This window comes from Mixophyes fleayi, chromosome 1 (assembly GCF_038048845.1).
Source record: "Mixophyes fleayi isolate aMixFle1 chromosome 1, aMixFle1.hap1, whole genome shotgun sequence".
Classification (NCBI taxonomy): domain Eukaryota; kingdom Metazoa; phylum Chordata; class Amphibia; order Anura; family Limnodynastidae; genus Mixophyes; species Mixophyes fleayi.
In genome coordinates, this window is record NC_134402.1 from 338,261,987 (window position 1) to 338,276,266 (window position 14,280).

The window sequence follows — 14,280 nt, forward strand, 5'->3', positions numbered from 1 at the left end:
TTGTACCTGGACTGCGTAGAGGAGTGGGTCACCACAATATATTAAAACCCTGAACTTTTATGATTCGCACCAATAATTGTACCTGGACTGCGTAGAGGAGTGGGTCACCACAATATATATTAAAAACCCTGAACTTTTATGAATCGCACCAATAAATGTACCTGGACTGCGTAGAGGAGTGGGTCACCACAATATATATTAAAAACCCTGAACTTTTATGAATCGCACCAATAAATGTACCTGGACTGCGTAGAGGAGTGGGTCACCACAATATATTAAAAACCCTGAACTTTTATGATTCGCACCAATAATTGTACCTGGACTGCGTAGAGGAGTGGGTCACCACAATATATTAAAAACCCTGAACTTTTATGATTCGCACCAATAATTGTACCTGGACTGCGTAGAGGAGTGGGTCACCACAATATCTTAAAAACCCTGAACTTTTATGATTCGCACCAATAATTGTACCTGGACTGCGTAGAGGAGTGGGTCACCACAATATATTAAAAACCCTGAACTTTTATGATTCGCACCAATAATTGTACCTGGACTGCGTAGAGGAGTGGGTCACCACAATATCTTAAAAACCCTGAACTTTTATGATTCGCACCAATAATTGTACCTGGACTGCGTAGAGGAGTGGGTCACCACAATATATTAAAAACCCTGAACTTTTATGATTCGCACCAATAAATGTACCTGGACTGCGTAGAGGAGTGGGTCACCACAATATATATTAAAAACCCTGAACTTTTATGAATCGCACCAATAAATGTACCTGGACTGCGTAGAGGAGTGGGTCACCACAATATATATTAAAAACCCTGAACTTTTATGAATCGCACCAATAAATGTACCTGGACTGCGTAGAGGAGTGGGTCACCACAATATATTAAAAACCCTGAACTTTTATGATTCGCACCAATAATTGTACCTGGACTGCGTAGAGGAGTGGGTCACCACAATATATTAAAAACCCTGAACTTTTATGATTCGCACCAATAATTGTACCTGGACTGCGTAGAGGAGTGGGCACTGGACACCACAATAAAATATATAAAAAACCTTCAACAGATCTGCATTACACTACACATACGGCTGCTCCTCCATCCTCTCCATCATATACATGTTGGAGTTTTAGCGTGTGACAACCTCTTGTTTTTGATAATGTCAGTGCATTTTGAATATTTTTCAATTTGCCCCACACCACTGAATGTACTTTATCTATGATACGCAATACGCATCTATCTATCTTGACTGCGTAGTGTGGTGGCCCCGGTACACAATTTGGTACCGAGGCCACAATATAATTAAAAAACCCTCCACGTGTCTGAATTCCACCAAACAAGTATCTGGACTGCATAGTGGGGTGGCCCCGGTACCCAATTTGATACCGGGGCCACAATACCTCCTCCAAACATGGTACAGACAATTCGTCATTGAGATCCCAGACAGACAGGGTCAAAGTGTTATTGTTTGACTTTGTAAACCCAAAAAACTGTCCCTGTTGCACATAGTCGTGCAATGAAGACTGACTTTTTCATTTAAAGGCACGATCTTTCAAGTGTAGTGTTTGTAAGTCTAAGTCATATTATACTTTTGGTAAAATTGGTTTATTTTGTTCCTCTTTATGGTAATTAATTAGTAATAGAATTAAAGTAGGAAATAGAATTAAAGTATGAAATAGAATTAAAGTATGAAATAGAGTGGTATAGAGTTGTAGTGTGGTATAGATAGAGTGGTCTACACAATATAATAATAAAACCCTCAACTGGTCTGAATTCCACCAAACAAGTATCTGGACTGCGTAGTGGGGTGGCCCCGGTACCCAATTTGATACCGGGGCCACAATACCTCCTCCAAACATGGTACAGACAATTCGTCATTGAGATCCCAGACAGACAGGGTCAAAGTGTTATTGTTTGACTTTGTAAACCCAAAAAACTGTCCCTGTTGCACATAGTCGTGCAATGAAGACTGACTTTTTCATTTAAAGGCACGATCTTTCAAGTGTAGTGTTTGTAAGTCTAAGTCATATTATACTTTTGGTAAAATTGGTTTATTTTGTTCCTCTTTATGGTAATTAATTAGTAATAGAATTAAAGAAGGAAATAGAATGAAAAGTATGAAATAGAATTAAAGTATGAAATAGAGTGGTATAGAGTTGTAGTGTGGTATAGATAGAGTGGTCCACACAATATAATAATAAAACCCTCAACTGGTCTGAATTCCACCAAACAAGTATCTGGACTGCGTAGTGTGGTGGCCCCGGTACACAATTTGGTACCGAGGCCACAATATAATTAAAAAATTGGGCATCAACTGTCACCGTTGTTTAATATCTGATACACCTAAATATGGACTGCACAGTGGAGTGGCCCCGGTAGTAAATTTGGTGCCGGGGCCACAATACCTCCTCCAACTTCCAAGTGTAGTGTTTATAAAGACAGACAGCGTCGAAGTGTTATTAGTTGACTTTCTTAACCCTAAAATTGTCCCTGTTGCAAATATTCGTGCAATGGACAGTTATTTTTCTATTGAAAGACTCAAGCTTTCAAGTGTAGTGTTTATAAAATATAAACAACAATACAGTAGTTTTAGAGCACGTCAATAATACCTCTTGTTTTAAATTATGACACGGCATTTTACTTTTGGTTTAATTTCTTGAATTTTTTTACATTTGGTTTTACTTTTTGAACATGGCAAACGACTGTTGCTTGGTCATATAATGCAAAAAAAAAAGTTCCAAGATGGAATTGTCCTTGGGCCCTCACACCCACCCTTATGTTGTTGAAATAGGACATGCACACTTTAACAAACCAATCATTTCAGCGACAGGGCCTACCAAACAACTTTGGCTGAAATGATTGGTTTGTTTGGGCCCCCACACCAAAAAAGCTATTCATCTCTCCCTGTACAGACTAAACAGGCTCTACTGAGGCAAGATGTCGTCCTCATCCTCAACCTCTGATTCCTCTCCCCCTACAGTGTGTACTTCCTCCTCATCACACATTATCAATTCGTCCCCGCTGGACTCCACAACCACAGGTCCCTCTGTAGTATCTGGAGGGCAGTGCTGTACTTCATTGAGGAATTGATTATTCATTTTTATAAACATCATTTTTTCAACGTTGTGAGGAAGCAACCTCCTTCGCCGCTCACTGACCAGGTTCCCCGCTGCACTAAAAACTCTTTCCGAGTACACTCTGGAGGGGGGACAACTCAGGTAAAATAGAGCCAGTTTGTACAGGGGCTTCCAAACTGCCTTTTTTTCCTGCCAGTAACAATATGGACTGTCTGACATGTCTACTTGGATGGTGTCAGCAAAGTAATCATCCACAATTTTTTCTATTGTGACAGCATCCAATGCAGCGAGAGTAGACATGTCTGCAATGGTTGGCAGGTCCTTCAGTCCGGACCAGATGTTATCAGCATCCCCGCCAGTGCCTCTTTTGGGAAAACTGAGCTTTTTCCTCGCAGCCATAGATGTGGAAGAAAATGAGGGTGGAGCTGTTGGCATGTCACGGTCCTCTTCAGAGGACAATCTCCTGACCAGCAGGTCTTTGCACCGCTGTAGACTTGTGTCCGCCGGAAACAGAGACACAACATACGCTTTAAACCGAGGATCGAGCACGGTGGCCAGAATGTATTCCTCTGACTTTAAAAGAGTGACCACCCTCGGATCCTGGCAAAGCGTACGAAGGGCTACATCCACAAGAGCTACATGCTTGGTGTAATCGCAATGGCTTACCAGCTCCTCCCTCACTTTCTCCAGCTGCTTCTGCAACAGCCTGATCAGGGGAATGACCTGACTCAAGCTGGCAGTGTCGGAACTGACTTCTCGTGTGGCAAGTTCAAATGGCTGCAGAACCTTGCACAACACGGAAATCAGTCTCCACTGCGCTTGACTGAGGCGCATCCCCACTCCTTTGCCTATGTCGTAGGTGGCTGTGTAGGCCTGAATGGCCTTTTGCTGCTCCTCCATCCTCTGCAGCATATAGAGGGTGGAGTTCCAGCGCGTCACAACCTCTTGTTTGAGGTGATGGCAGGGCAGGTTCATGCTTTTTTGATGTGCCTCTAGTCTGCGGTAGGCACTGGCTGAATGCCGAAAGTGTCCAGCAATTTTGCGCGCCACCGCAAGCATCTCCTGCACACCCCTGTCACTCTTGAGGTAATGCTGCACCACCAAATTAATGGTGTGTGCAAAACATGGGACGTGCTGGAAATTGCCCATATTTAATGCCCGCACAATGTTACTGGCATTGTCTGACACCACAAATCCCCATGAGAGTCTAAGTGGGGTAAGCCACTGGGAGATAATTTCCCTCATTTTCTCTAATATGTTGTCAGCGTTGTGCCTCTTATTAAAGCCTGTAATGCACAATGTTGCCTGCCTTTGCATGAGCAGCCATTTTGTAGATGCTGCTACTGATGCAGCTGTTGCTGTTGCTGCGGAAGGGGATGCATCTACCCAGTGGGCTGTCACAGTCATATAGTCCTTCGTTTGCCCAGAACCACTTGTCCACATGTCCGTGGTTAAGTGGACAGGGGGTACAACCGCATTTTTAAGAGCACTGAGGACACTTGATCGTACTTCTCTGTACATTTTTGGTATCGCCTGCCTAGTGAAGTGGAATCTCGAGGGGATTTGGTACCGGGGACACAATACCTCCATCAACCCTCTAAATCCCACTCCACTGATGGCGGACACCGGGCGCACGTCTAACACCAACATTGCAGTTACAGCCGCAGTTATACGCTTTGCAATAGGGTGACTACTATCGTATTTGGTGGTCATGGCAAACGACTGTTGGACGGTCAATTGTTTTGTGAAAGACTTAGCGGTCTTACGACTTCCCCTCTGGGAAGATGACCGACTAACAGCAGCAACAGCAGCAGTGGCAGTAGTAGGCGTACCGCTGCAGGATTCCTCGGATGAATCCCGTATTGAGGAGGACTCAGTCTGGCTGCTGACTTGGGCTGCAGGACTGAATCTGATGGAGATTGTGGAGGAAGTTGACGAGGAGGGTGTTGCTGGTGTGTATCCAACTGGACCACGGGATTTAGGTGTCCCTGTACCGATGAGGGTCCTAGCCCCAGTTCCTGAACTAACCACTGAACTATGAAGGTTATTCAGGTGACGTATAAGGGAGGATGTTCCTAGGTGGGCAAGATCCTTACCCCTGCTTATTTGAGCTTTACATAAGCTACATATGGCCATACATTGGTTGTCTGGATTTGGATAAAAATAACTCCAGACCGAAGAGGTGCATTTTTTGGTCTTCTGACCAGGCATGACGATGGGCTTTTTCATCCCATGGACATCAGCTGTTTCCCCCCCTGGTGCCTCATTTACAATAACCACATCACCATCCTCATCATCAAGTTCCTCCACAGCGCCAGCTACATCATCAATAGCCTCCTCCCGAGCCACCTCTTCCCGTACAGTGATGGGAAGGTCAGGCTTGACAACCACCAACACCCTTGGACTCGCCTTGGGGATTTGTGATAATTTCTCTTTAGAAGGCAGAGTTGTTTGCTGTTTTGTTGCTGACAGCATAACTCTCTTCAATTTTTTGTAGGGGGGGGGGAGGAGGAGGAGGGCTAAGATCCGTGGGTGAAGCTGAACCACTAGTCATGAACACGGGCCAGGGCTTAAGCCGTTCCTTGCCACTCCGTGTCGTAAATGGCATATTGGCAACTTTACGTTTCTCCTCAGATGATTTTAAGTTTCTCTTTTTGCTACTTTTTCTTAACTTGGGCTTTTTGGATTTTACATGCCCGGTACTACGAGATTGGGCATCGGGCTTGGAAGACGACGTTGATGGCATTTCATCGTCTATGTCATGACTAGTGGCAGCAGCTTCAGCATTAGGAGGAAGTGGGTCTTGATCTTTCCCTACTTTATCCTCCAAATTTTTGGTCTCCATTATATGTAGCACAAGATACTGCAGAATGTGTGAACTTGGTAATATTGCAGTACCAATGGACTTATACTGCTGGATTGGTTTTGCAAATTTGGTTATAATTATTATATATTTTTTTTTTTTTAAATTTTTTATTTTTTTTTACTTTTTTTTTATTTTTAAAAAACTTGGGAATAGTGGGGAAATAACTATGCCCTTAGAAGCACAGAGCACAGGACACAGCACCACTGGACTGAACAGGACACGGCACAGGACCCAGCAGCACTACGGAACTCAGCAGGACAGAGCACAGGACACAGCACCACTGGACTGATACTGCAGAATGTGTGAACTTGGTAATATTGCAGTACCAATGGACTTATAATGCTGGATTGGTTTTGCAAATTTGGTTATAATTATTATATATTTTTTTTTTTTTTTTACTTTTTTTTTATTTTTTAAAAACTTGGGAATAATGGGGAAATAACTATGCCCTTAGAAGCACAGAGCACAGGACACAGCACCACTGGACTGAACAGGACACGGCACAGGACCCAGCAGCACTACGGAACTCAGCAGGACAGAGCACAGAACACAGCACCACTGGACTGATACTGCAGAATGTGTGAACTTGGTAATATTGCAGTACCAATGGACTTATAATGCTGGATTGGTTTTGCAAATTTGGTTATAATTATTATATATATATTTTTTTTAAAATTTTTTTTTTTTTTTTTTATTTTTTAAAAACTTGGGAATAATGGGGAAATAACTATGCCCTTAGAAGCACAGAGCACAGGACACAGCACCACTGGACTGAACAGGACACGGCACAGGACCCAGCAGCACTACGGAACTCAGCAGGACAGAGCACAGAACACAGCACCACTGGACTGATACTGCAGAATGTGTAAACTTTGTAATATTGCAGTACCACTGGACTTTTACTGCTGAATGTGTGAACTTGGTAATATTGCAGTACCAATGGGCTTATACTGCAGGATTGGTTGTGCAAATTTTGTGGTAATTAAAAAAAATTAAAGTAGTTTTTGGTATTTTTTAAAAAAACTTTTTTTTATTTTTTTAAACACAGGGGAATATTGGGGAAATAACTATGCCCTTAGAAGCACAGAGCACAGGACACAGCACCACTGGACTGAACAGGACACAGCACAGGACCCAGCAGCACCACTGACCTCAGAAGGACAGAGCACAGCACACAGCACCACTGGACTGATACTGCAGAACACAGCACAGCACAGCACTAAACAGCACAGCACTAAACAGCACAGCACAGCACTAAACAGCACAGCACTAAACAGCACAGCACTAAACAGCACAGAACTAAACAGCACAGAGGACCACCTAACACACCCTCCCTCTACCCTGATCAATGCCCGAGTGAAGATGGCGGCGACTAGCGGGGAATTTATAGGATCCGAGTATCGCGAGATCCGACAACGGGATTATGAGTCAGAGCCTCAGTTTCACTTTTGAATTTGGCGCCAATACCCGGATCTGTCTCGGATCCGATTCGGATCCGCAACGTTCGGGTGGGCTCGGATTTCATAAATCCGAGTGCGCTCATCCCTACTATTTAAACCACCTGTGATCATTACCTGGTTGCCTGATCTTGGAGTCTCATTCCCCATGAGCCTCTAAAGGTGTTCCTGTGTTCCTCGTGTATTCAGCTCCTGCTGATTCCCGTTTACTGCTATTGTGGTTTCCAGACCACTTCAACTCTCCTGTGTTCCTCGTGCCTGCACTCAGCTGATTCCTATCCGCTGCCTCCGTTATTACTACAGAGTTCCTGATCGTCTCAACTCTCCTGGGTTTATCGTGTCAGCTCTCCGCTGCCTCCGTTACTACTACAGAGTTCCTGATCGTCTCAACGCTCCTGTGTTTATCGTGTCAGCTCTCCGCTGCCTCCGTTACTACTACAGGGTTCCAGACCGCCTCAACTCTCCCGTGTTCTTCATGTTTCCAGTTCCACTTACTACTGCTTCCTGAGTATTGCTTCGTTGATTCTGGATTACCTGCCGTGCGCTGCACCAACCTGATTACCGCTTCCACCCTCCAGTGGTCTCTCCTCCTGCCGGCCTTCAGCCGTTCAGGTATCCCTGCACGTCTCTCTGACAGCCTGCTCTCCTGAACCGCGGTATGCATACTTTCCATTGACTTTGCTTTTGTATTGCATATCCATCTGGACTGAGTTGTGTTCTCCTCCGGAGCCTCCTATCCACTGAAGCTATTGTTACCATTGACTTTGTTTCCTATTGCCTGGATAGCTATTGTGACTTTGTATACTTCAAGCAGTGCTTGTCAGTTATCGTTGTATTGTGGATATCATCGTGGGATCAAGTTCTGTGTGCCCCGTGTATACTCTGCTTTACATTCATCTCCTCGTGCCCCTCCTCACATATATATAGCAGTGGTACAACTTGCTGACGCAGACCACTGACTCCTGTTCCCTGTGACACCAGTTTCAAGTATCCTCTCGCATAAGCAGTGGTACAACTTGCTATACGCAGACCACCGACTTCCCCGTTACCTACTTTCACCTGGATTCCATTCCTTCACTATAGACAGCGGTACAACTTGCTATACGCAGACCGCTGACTCTCACTACCTCCTCGCTACTCCTGGACATTCCTCCTCACTATAGCAGTGGTACAACTTGCTATACGCAGACCACTGACTTTCCTCACGTTTCCTTGTCCATCTGGTTCCTCGTGTACATTCATCTACTCATTACCAGTTGCTGCTAGTCATAGACTTTCCTCGAGCATTCTCTCACCATCTGCTGTTTCTCCTGTTCCGTTGTCACCCTGCTACCAGAGAACCATAGTACCAACTATATTACTCTGGTAAGTCCATCATCTGGTGATATCCTGGGCAAAGACTCCTAGTGCCCGTGACACTTAGATATGAAAATGAATAGTAATTTGGATAATTAAAGAAATTAATAGTTATTTAATGGTCATTTACAATAATATGTTTTCTCTTCTTTCAAGCTGCTGATGTGTATAAGACATAACATGCTCTCTTAGAGATAAGAAGTTCAGCCTTGAAGAGATATATTTTTATTACACCAATTTACTTGATTTAACCACAAAGCTATCAGGGGGACCTGCAGATCACAAAGCAAGATCTAAATTTTACTCGGAAAATGTGTATATAAGTTTTCTCTGCTATATAAATGACAAGTAATGGACTTTTTGTAATCCATTGTAAATTTAGTTTCTTATTATCACCATACAGGACAAGTGCAATAACTTCAAGATAAACAAATTTGCCTTTTTATCTGGAAATTACATATATGTATAAATAAAACAAAGTATAATCATCACATATTTGTCTGCAAAATATTACATCTTTATTCATCTAATTTTATTTCAATTGCCAAGGGGAAAGAAGCCTGGCGCTCCACTGGAATTAACTTGATTTTAGTCATAAAAGACCACCTATGCAATTACGAGTTACTGATGCTGAGGAGCTAGGATGGAGTCTGAATCTGAAAAATAATTTACAGGATTAGCTATAAAAAAGCAAAATAGTGCTCATACTGGTGGTAATGAAGTCAATTAAACAGACCTAAGCAGAACTTAAAAAGTGCCTGATATGAAATCCGAGATAGTGGAATTGGGAACCCACACATATATGATCGAGATTATAGTTGAAAGAAGTTATCCAGTACCAATAGTACCACATATGGAAAAATACTGTTCCATATGTGAAGAACAAGCAAGATGATATGGAGAGCAGGGCAAGAAGGAACAACATTTGTATTAAAATCTACCTGAAATATTTTGAAAAATTGTTCCTCACATCCTTCTTTACCTCCTCATGGATTGTTCTCAGAAATATCTTCCTCCAGATGGTTGCATAGAACTATAAAACCAAGAACATAGTCCTCAGCGCCTCCTAAGGATAGAATCCTACATCTAAACTAAAACCAAAGAGAGACTCCGATCGAAAGCCAAAAATCAGGATAAATGCTCATTTGAAAAACAACCAGCTGGCAACATTCCAAGATTTAGCGCCTACCACTCTCAAGACAAGATACAATCTTAAAAATCTCTATTTTCAGGGAACTGACCTCTCCTTGACACTGGGACCTAGTTTCTGCAATATGCTAGGTGGAAGGCTCCAGGTGTACATCGCCATATCACACCCTACATTCACAGCCTACCTTATACAGCACCCAGCAGTGTATGCCTGCCACACAGTGATACCCAGTGCACAAGAGGCCCTTAGGAAGAGCACAGCTTCAACCCAACTTCAATTTCCTTGCCCAATCAGAGACCAAACTCTGGACCAGCCCTGGGCCTCATCGCCCAGCCTAATCGCCACAAGCACAGGTCTTACCTTCTGTTTGGCACCCTGACCATTGGCACTCAAGGAGGCTGACCCTCCATGCTGCAGGACGGTTTCTATGATTGATGTGTCACTGTGGATACCACTGAATTTGGGGTTTTCAGAGACTCTGGCTATGGCCTACACCCCACACCATCTGAAGTCAGTCTGTCTGACCCGGACCTGCAACCTCATCTGGGCCCTTGTGCCCCCTGCTTCATCTGTCTACCTATTCTGCAGGCCTCCTCCCTGCATCACTGAGGCCTTTGCACCTTCTAGGCCTCGCCATCATCTAGTCTTCTGCACCACCTAAACTTGACAAAATCTTTCACCTGCGCCTTCTGTGTCCCTATACCATCTTGGCCTCTGTCGCAACTAGATCTCTGCACCATCTGGACCTTCCAGGACTCTCTACCATCTAGGTCCCTGCACAATCCTGGCATCCCCACTTTGCAGATCTCTGTATCATAGTGGACCCCACTTTGCCTATTGTCCCATTTGCTCCTATTGTCTCCCCTATGCCTCACCTGTCTACTCTCTGTCTTCCTTGCTTGTCCCGGTCATGTCTTTTGCTGAATTGATTCTGTATGTGATTTGTTCTGTTAATTGCATATAATGTATTTATTATTCTGCTTAACTGTACCCATGAACCCATTGTTAAACTTACTGCTCTCAAGTCTGTATAATCATGTCAAGCGCTATGGAATATGTAAGGCCATACAAATAAACAAAGATGAGGATTGGTGTAAGAAATGGCAAACAAATCATGGCTAGAACACAGGAGGCTTTATGTCTCCTCTTCGAACTAAACCTTTTGACATATCCTGAACCTTCTACATCTAGTTCTCCCAGAACAGATCAAGAAGACACTGATACTCCACTTTTCCCACAGGATGTCCAGAAAAAAAAAAGTGTGCTCAGTGGTCCCTGACCAAGCAAAACAACAAGAAACAGAACTGTTAAGAAATATTTGACTTTAGAGTCAATTTAGGTTATATATCCTCAAGATATTTTGCCTGGAATCTATGGATAACTTTATATTTTTAAAGCCAATAGTGATCTTTGAGATAAAATACTAGAATATAAGCCAATCATGATGTTCACCTTTAGGAATCCCTTTTCCCATAGAACTAGTCATGCTCACCTGTACTGTGCTGTCCCACAGGATTGTAGCAAGTAGTAATAGTATCTTATCTATAGTTTGACTCCGTGGCACAACAGAAAGCGTAATATTGGAGACACACAAACTAGAATAATCAAAGTCACTCACAGCAGCTGTCCCCAGGTACCAAAGGAGTGCTGACTAATGACAATGGTCTAAAGAGAGGTTAATGGCCTGTGGAAATAGATCCCACCACAATATCAGAGGTCAGCGGCAAGCAGATAGCATACTCAGGTCCAAGCATAGGGTCATTGTCAGGCAGCAGGAAAATAGCATACTCAGGTCCAAACACAAGGTCATTGTCAGTCAGCAGGCAAATAGCATAGTCAGGTCCAAGCACAGGGTAAGCAACGATAAATCACAACAAATACAGAAAGATGAGAGAACCAAAAGCAGAACATATAACCAGCTCTGCCAGCTAAGAGAGGCAGTGTAATAAAGCCACAGCACATGTGTATTCATTACTAGCTGGAGGTAGATGCTAACAGTAGGTTGCTGGAATGGTGAGCACACAGTACCACCTCTGGTGGGAGTAAGTTACTGCAGCAATAATTCAGAGTCACAGGGGTCAGTCCTCAAAGTCCTGATAGTATCCAGTTACTTTGTACGCAAAGATTTTACAGGATTATGTAGTTGTTATCAGACAGCATCTAGTTTATGAGGGATCCCTCATAAGTCGAATATGACTTTTATTTACTAAATATTATGTAAGGGATTTGTAGTTTTGAAGTATTTAACATTATTATGTTTCAGTTTACTATTACTCTATTCTTTACTCTTAAGAGCGTGATAGCACTTAGAAATTTTGTTGCCTAGACACCTCCTAGCGGATCATATCTGTCACAAGGCCGAAGTTGAGCCTTTTCTCAGCCCCTCACATTCCTTTCTCCTACAGCTCAACAAACTTGACTAACAACACAAGATGTTGTGTTCTTGCAGGAATCCCACTTTGACGGTAAAGTGCATCTCAAGCACTCTCCAGCTGCTTTCCATGCATGTGATCTGAGGCAAAGAGATGGTCACGCCAACAGTATTCAAATTATCAATATAACAAAATTAATATAATATTAGGCAGAAACCAGTATGTAAAAACACAGAAGAATCTGTGATCCGAGACAGATGAAAAGGAGAGTTTTTACCTTATTCAATAATTACCTTCAATTAGATCTTCAGAACATTATCATGGTAACATTTGGGAGATTTTTTATTTTGGTGGGAATATTGGACAACATCTCAGTCATTTTTATTAATGTCTATGCTCTAAACAAATTCAAGTCACCGTTTTCTAGACTTAACCAAAACATTTTACAATATAGGAAGTTAAGATTAATTCTAGCAATATGTTTTAATCAGTAAATATGATTTCTCCATTCCAATGCCTCCTTCGTCTACTCCTACTAGTGAGCATAGCTCCAAAGCTACACTCTGTACTCAGAGATCAACTGTTTTAGGATTCCTGGAGAGTTAAGGATCCTGAAATTAAAGATTTGACTTTATACTCTACCTTACATAATGTACACACCAGAATTTACATGTTTTTTTCTAGGTTAACGAGGAGTATCGAAAATTGTAGATCCTCATCAAATAACTTGGCCAGACCATGTTCCTATTACAGTAGAAATATCTGGTATTTCTTCCCATTGCCCCCTCAGCCTTGCGACCCCTAAATAAAACTATGATGCAAAATACTGAGATTAAGAAAAAATAACTTTGTAAGAGTATTTCAATTTATAACAATCCAAATATGTTACCAACATAACCCTCTGGGAAGCTTATAAAGCATTTATAAGGGACATTTTACACAAAGAACTTTGCATCTTAAAAGAGAACATAATGTTAAACTACTTCTCAACTTCAATTCTTATAAAGCAAACATCGGAAGCCCCTTGATGACCGAGAATCAGGGACAGGCTGGGCTGTGGGGCATCTGCTCTCCAGGCCAGTACCATAGTGGGCTACCTTTGGTTGGGGCACCTACATTTTTACCTTTAAAATGGTCCTAACAGGCTGCTGAGTCGAGTCCTGTCCCCCCCGGCTAAAATTTGCGAGGGTGAGGGAATTTGCTTAATACAGAACAAATGAAAAGAAATCTCAGATGGTTAAATCAAAAATATTACGGAAAAGAGAGACAAGGTTTACTAAATATTAAATTTTTAAAAACAGCACCACCTTCTTTGAAAATATATAATTGCACTTGCTGCCAGGAGACAGTTGGAAGATCCATGAAGTCTCTCCATTAATGATCAAAGTTCTAACTGGAAACCTCTAACGCACATTAAAAAACCACCAATAGCGTGTAATGTTCTATCAAAGGGGTAGCAGAAGAAGAACTTATTCAAATTCTACTCACTTTCAGTATTATTATAACAAGCATGGTATCTCAATCCCTTCCTCCTTTACATAGTCTGATGACAAACTATGTTTCTTCTTGTCCACAAAGAGTTACGGAGAATCTCAAAATAAGGAAATATACAGTGTTTAATGCTCCTAACAGCAAGACATTTTCCAATATTGTGGTTACTAACCTTGCAATAATCTTTCCAGTATTCAATGTGTGTCGAGTTTTATTCTTTTATGTAGTATAAAACTTGGTGTGATGATCTGTGAGGACTCCACTGATTATTTAAAAGCTGCATAGAATTGTGGTGTCTATAAGGAATCAAAGAAGAGAGTAAAGAAACACGATTTGAGATTTACTGATGAAAATATTTAGTGCACATCACAATAAATGACTATTGGTATTTATTACATATAGATAAATTACAGTTACATTGTGCATACACCTGATCTCACTCCAAAGGTTTAATTTGTTAGTCATACGGCACCAAACATTAATTGTTCTACTTGTAAGAC

General features: G+C 42.2%; 1 protein-coding gene across 5 annotated transcripts in view; it reads right to left on the reverse strand.

Moving 5' to 3' along the window:
• LOC142160758 (solute carrier family 2, facilitated glucose transporter member 11-like) overlaps positions 1–14,280 on the reverse strand; it is an 88,558-nt gene that overhangs the window by 61,935 nt on the left and 12,343 nt on the right. For all 5 annotated transcript variants that reach the window (XR_012693298.1, XR_012693301.1, XM_075215752.1 and 2 more), the window contains exon 3: positions 13,953–14,076. The gene's annotated coding sequence lies outside the window, so the exon portion shown is untranslated. The remainder of the gene's footprint in view (positions 1–13,952; positions 14,077–14,280) is intronic.